This window comes from Peromyscus eremicus, chromosome 22 (genome assembly GCF_949786415.1).
Source record: "Peromyscus eremicus chromosome 22, PerEre_H2_v1, whole genome shotgun sequence".
Lineage (NCBI taxonomy): Eukaryota > Metazoa > Chordata > Mammalia > Rodentia > Cricetidae > Peromyscus > Peromyscus eremicus.
In genome coordinates this window covers 12,852,369-12,857,927 of record NC_081437.1, presented here as the reverse complement: position 1 = coordinate 12,857,927, position 5,559 = coordinate 12,852,369, and the positions used below count along the sequence as shown (strand labels likewise).

The 5,559-nt window shown below is 39.5% G+C and overlaps 1 long non-coding RNA gene across 1 annotated transcript; it reads right to left on the bottom strand.

Annotated features, from left to right (window-relative positions):
• Window positions 1-1,574: 1,574 nt before the first annotated feature.
• On the bottom strand, window positions 1,575-3,854 carry LOC131897534 (uncharacterized). The gene is made up of 2 exons (XR_009375719.1): window positions 3,646-3,854; window positions 1,575-2,396 (listed from the first exon to the last, which is right to left on the bottom strand). It is a non-coding gene; the product is annotated as an uncharacterized LOC131897534 (long non-coding RNA).
• Between the last annotated feature and the right edge of the window lie 1,705 nt (window positions 3,855-5,559).

The window sequence follows — 5,559 nt, the reverse complement described above, 5'->3', positions numbered from 1 at the left end:
ACACACACACCCCTCTATTGCCTTCTCCCTTGAGAAACAATACAAATGATCTGCTCAAGGCATTTATTCCTGAAAAGTTGAGGACCACTGTACTCAAATACAGTAAGATAAGCACCTATTGAACCAAATATCTCGGGCACCCTGTGTACATCTTGCTGAGGCCAGTAAAGATTATGTGACTTCTACAGATCAAAGGTCCCAACAAATTGCAACACACATTCATCTTTTTATCTACCAATCTGAACACTACAAAAAGCAACATGGGTTTAGGTAGTCAAATATGTGTGCAAAAGTCTATAATTTTTGTTTGGCTATTGAAATCTTCAGGTGATTTCTCTCTGTGAAATTTTTCACTGAAAATTTCTCTTACAGACATAAAGGGACTTCTCTCTCTCTTCTGAAAAATCAGTCTCTGATGAACCCTGAAGGAGACAAGAAAAAAAGTATTTAAAAGTATTTTATTTTTATGTCTGTATCTATGTATGGTTGTGTTGTGTGTCTACCATGTGTGTGCAGGTGCACAGTCAGGCCAGAAGAGGGAGACAGATGTTCTGGAGCTGGAGTGTCTGGCGGTTGTGAGTCACCTGATGCGGACACTTGGAACTAAATTTGAATCTGGAAGAGAGCAAGTTCTAGATCTCTGAGTCATCAATCTAGTCCCAGAAGAAAATAAATAAAACAAATTAACATGGTTTTTATATGTGTTGGACTTTCTTTTTGATTTTTTGAGGCAGGGTACGTTGGACTTTTTATGAGAAATTTACATCAATTTTTCTGAAAATTTTTTTTTCTTTTATCATTGACCAATTAATCCTATTCTCCAAGAAAGCTTCCAAACCTGATCCAGTGAACCAATTTGGAATTTATATGCATTTAAGTCACATATATACATGAAGCCACATAGCATGTGGCTAATGTTGAATAGTCAAAATATTATTGTTGACTTTACTGTTGTCAACTCCCCCTTTTTTTACTGAAAATTCAATGATAGATTTAATCATTTCCACATAACTGTTCAAACGCTTTCAGAATTAGTATATCTCAGCATATAATAGTGTCCAAATTTAAAATTACTTGTTTGTATGGTTATTTTATGTTTCTTTCCCACATAACCTCAAAAAGTTAATTGTTCTGATGCTGGATATTGAACACTAAATTCAGAAGTGGTAATTTGTTATCATTTTCCTTGGGTTTAGAGAAATAAAGAATGTATCTATCTATCTATCTATCTATCTATCTATCATCTATCTATTATCAATCTATCATCTACCTACTTACCTATATTTCCATCATCTCTTTCTATAAGCAGCATCTTGCTATGTAAGCTCAGGCTGGCCTCAAAATATCAATCCTCCTACTCCGGTACCCATAGTCCTAGAATTACCTGTGTGTACCACTACAACCATACTTCATAAGTATGCTTAAATGACTAACAATCCCTGTGGATCGTCTGGTGGGATCCCTTCTCTTCTGGGACTTTTAGTATACTGTTGCAGATATTCTACATAGGAAGAAGTACTGAAGTTTCTTGTCTGGGTTAGGAAGAGAGCATAGTCAAGGGACACTGGGTAAGATTTTCATGTCCATGACTCTTGCCATACAGGCTTTATTTTAACTGGGGAAGAAAATAAGACTGAATTCTTATCGATGAACTTTGCTTGTCTCAGCTTTGATCAAAAAGTGCTTTGACGTTCATCAGTGTTCTGGATTTATAAATAGCTTTATAAAATTATGTTCCATCTCTTCTTGGAGGTCTGTCTGGTAGCTGTGCAACTGCTCAGCCTCTGTTCTCACCCCATGGGCTGGTGATTAAAGTACCAAAGCAATTTCTTCTTGGTGCTACCATCTGTTGGTACAGCTATAAGAACTGAGAGAGGTCCTTGATCAGGTCTCCATAGTGACTTGCTCTAAAGATGGGAGAAACGAGACAGTGAAATGCTATAAGCACTTTTTCATTCCCTGTACGATTCTGATCTTCTATGGTGGCAGCGGAGAGGCCACAAACACGTAAGTCTTCAGAACTGAAACAGAAATTCTCATGAAACACTAGCAGAGGAAGTTGAAGGTTTCTTTCCTCCCCAAATGTTAACTACATTGCTTCCAAGGGTCAGGATGCCTATTATGGTCTCAACATCTGTATCTATGTAAAAATTCTTGAAATCATACATCATTAGGAGGTGGTACAAGAGGTGAGGGGTCTTTGAGAGGTTATTCAGTTGAAAGTTTTCATTCTTCCATAATGACACTCTAGTTCTCATTAAAAATGTCCAAGCCAGACCTTTTTCTCTTCTACCATATGAAGACACAGCGAGATGCCACCAGCTATGAGACAGAAAGCAGTCCTTCCATGTGTGCAATCTTCCAGCACCTTGATCTTGGACTTCTGGTATTCAGAACTATGAGAGAAAATTGTGTTTCTGTTGACGATTCATCCAACTTATGTCATTCCAGATACAGTAATGTGAATGGACCATGCGGTTGAATTTGCCCAAAAAACTTTATGGGAATGGAAATGGCCCCAGATTATACTTTTTAAAAAAGTGGTGCTAGGTATGTTGACTACTTTGGAAACTTCATCTTTTCCCACTTTGTCAAGAATAAATGATGTCACCAATATGCTACAAGAAGAAGACCATGATACTAGGCACACAAGCGCCAGGTCCCTGAAACATCAGACCAGCAGCCACTGAATCATAGACCTAGACTGAAACTTGGAAGAGATTTGCTAGTATCCACACAAAAATGTAGCCTGAACACAAATGCCTAAAAATACAAACAACCACAGCCACAGTAATTTAGTTACAGTGCTGTTCTTTAATATTGGATGGAAGAAGGAAGTGTCTCCTTTGATCATGGATAGCTGTGTAGTATGACTGGACATCATTCAGTGGATCCAAAGAGGAAAAAAAGCAGTGTGTGTGTGTGTGTGTGTGTGTGTGTGTGTGTGTGTGTGTGGAGAGAGAGAGAGAGAGAGAGAGAGAGAGAGAGAGAGAGAGAGAGAGAGAGAGAGAGAGAGGAGGGGGGACAGGGCCAGACAGGCAGGCAGAGACACAGACACTGAGAGACAGAGAGAGAGAGAGACGGGGCGGGGGGGGGGAGAGGAATGGAGGAGAGATTTTAATACATATACTTTGGGATTTAAAATAATATGAGTTCTGGTCTGGGGAGATGGCTTAGTTAGTCAAGGGCCTGTCCATATAACCATGAGGACATGAGATCATATCCCCAGAACCCATGTAAGAGCTGACATCATCATATCTATCTGTAACCTTTGTGTTGTGATGGTGGAGACAGGCAGATTCTTGAGCTCCATGGCTATCTAGTCTAACCAGTTGGTGAGAGTCACCTTCAGATAGAAGCTCTGATTCAAATGATAACATAAAGAATGATAGTGGTGGACACCGATTTCCACATCACACACAAATAAATTAAGCCTATGTACATAAACACACAGATAAAAGTTTGAAAAAAGATTATGTGTTACTATGTATGGGGAGAAAAGAAAGAGGATGATTAATTGGTTCTGATCTATTGTTATATCATATCCCTTTAAATTTCAGCTTTGAATATCATCCCAACACACAAGTTCATGGCATCATGCAGCACAGTGTTAATGAAAATGAAGTAAACTGAACTCAGCCATACCTGGGTTTAAATCCCCACCACATGTCAGCTGTGTGGATTCTTTTTTTTTTCTTTTACGAAGGCCACTTCTCTGTGGCAGGACTGTTGAAGTCAACTGAATTCGTAGAACGTGGAACATGTGGTAGGGAGACTGGGGAAGAGTAACTGCCAGTAACTGCTGCTACCCTTTCTGTCTCCACAGGAACCACAGCTTGCTTTGGGCTAATGAAACCCACACTGCTGAACGTTACCAGGGCCTCTACCCTTAGACTCCTCAGCAGAGAGATGAAGTGGAATGATTTGTTTAATTCGTGAAAAGCTACTGATGGGAGACAAATGGTGGACAAGGCTGAACCTTTTCAGACAAGTTGTTTTCAGTTGTTGTGAGATGACAAGTTTGCATTTCTCCACTCTTTCTCTTTCTCTTTGCAAATTCAGCATAGACCCATGCTGCACTAGCTCTGCAAAGGAAGCCCCGTGTCTCATGTTCCCTTAGCCTTTGACTGCTAATTCCAGAAACAGAGTTATGGAGTTTAAAATTAGAACTTCAGAGTAGGAAGTAACTTTAGACTGGAGCAGTTCAACTTTTAAGGCATGTGACAATCGCCCAAGAAGCTTGAAATGAATGGAGACTGTTGGAGTCTTTATGAAGGAGAAAGCCTTGAGTTCTCCCCTCTAGAAACTTATTAATTCTGTGAAAGCATCTGATGTGAAGTATTACCCCTTTTAACAGAGTTTAAGTTTTCTTTCTTTCTTTTCTTTCTTTCTTTCTTTCTTTCTTTCTATCTATCTATCTATCTCTATCAATCTATCTATCTATCTACTTAGTGTGTAGAGGTGGGAGGTGGTTATTCACATGCCACAGAGCATATGTGGAGCTCAGAGGATAACTTGAGAGAGTGGGTGCTCTTTCCAGCCTGTGTCTCCTGAGTATCTACCTCAGGTCATCATGTGTGTTGGCTAATGCTTCTACCCACTGAGCCCACTCAAAACATACTTTTAGCATATGTTGTGTATGTTATTATAGATGTCTCAAGGTCTTGCATGTTGAAACAAGTGCCCCAGCTTCTTTAAAGGGTGTCTAATAACTGACTTTCTGCCAGTGCCAGACCTGTGCTGCTGTTACTACAGTGAAGACCTGACCACAGGGAAAGGGTGGCAGTTTTAGATTTTATAAGTAATAAAGCTTATACAGTTTGAGGCCCACATCGAGAAATTATGTTTAACAATCTTGCATTTTCAGGGTTTCACCAGTATATAAGCTGAGCATGTATATGGGTTGTTAGAGGTACTCCCAAGGGCCTGGTAGCATCAAAGGTGATGTCAGTAGTCCACCAAAGCTTTATTAGTTTCACAGGGCTCTTACTTCTGGACACCGTGGCAGCCTGTCCTAATTGGTATCTATCTCTGTTATGTGAGATAAAGAAATGGACATATTAAAAAACTTTCCAGATTCATACATCTAGCAAGGGGCAAACATTTGGTCTGGATCCAGGCAGCCTGTCTCTGTTCCCTTGTTCCTTTTACCGCGACAATGCCAGGCCCTTTATAGACACTTCCTGTTTTCTGAAACCAAAGAAAGGCACTGCTTCTCCTTACTGCCCTGGCAGGAACACCAATTAACACTCCCAATGAACTAAATTACAAGACACAGTGACTAACTGAGTATTTTGCATTGTTAGTTGCTGTCAATTCACTTTGTATGTTTAAAAAGTTTCAAATTCAATTTAAGATGCACAATTGTGATATATCTATCTATCGATATATCTATCGATAGATAGATATAATGTATATGTTTATATATGACAAATAATTGATGGAGTCTCTGGGTGATTAAAAGGAATGAATAGCTTTGATTCTCAGAAGCATATAATCTGATAAACCAAGGATAAGGCCTAGAAGGGAGTGTGGGGGGATGAAGTAGCCACAAACTCT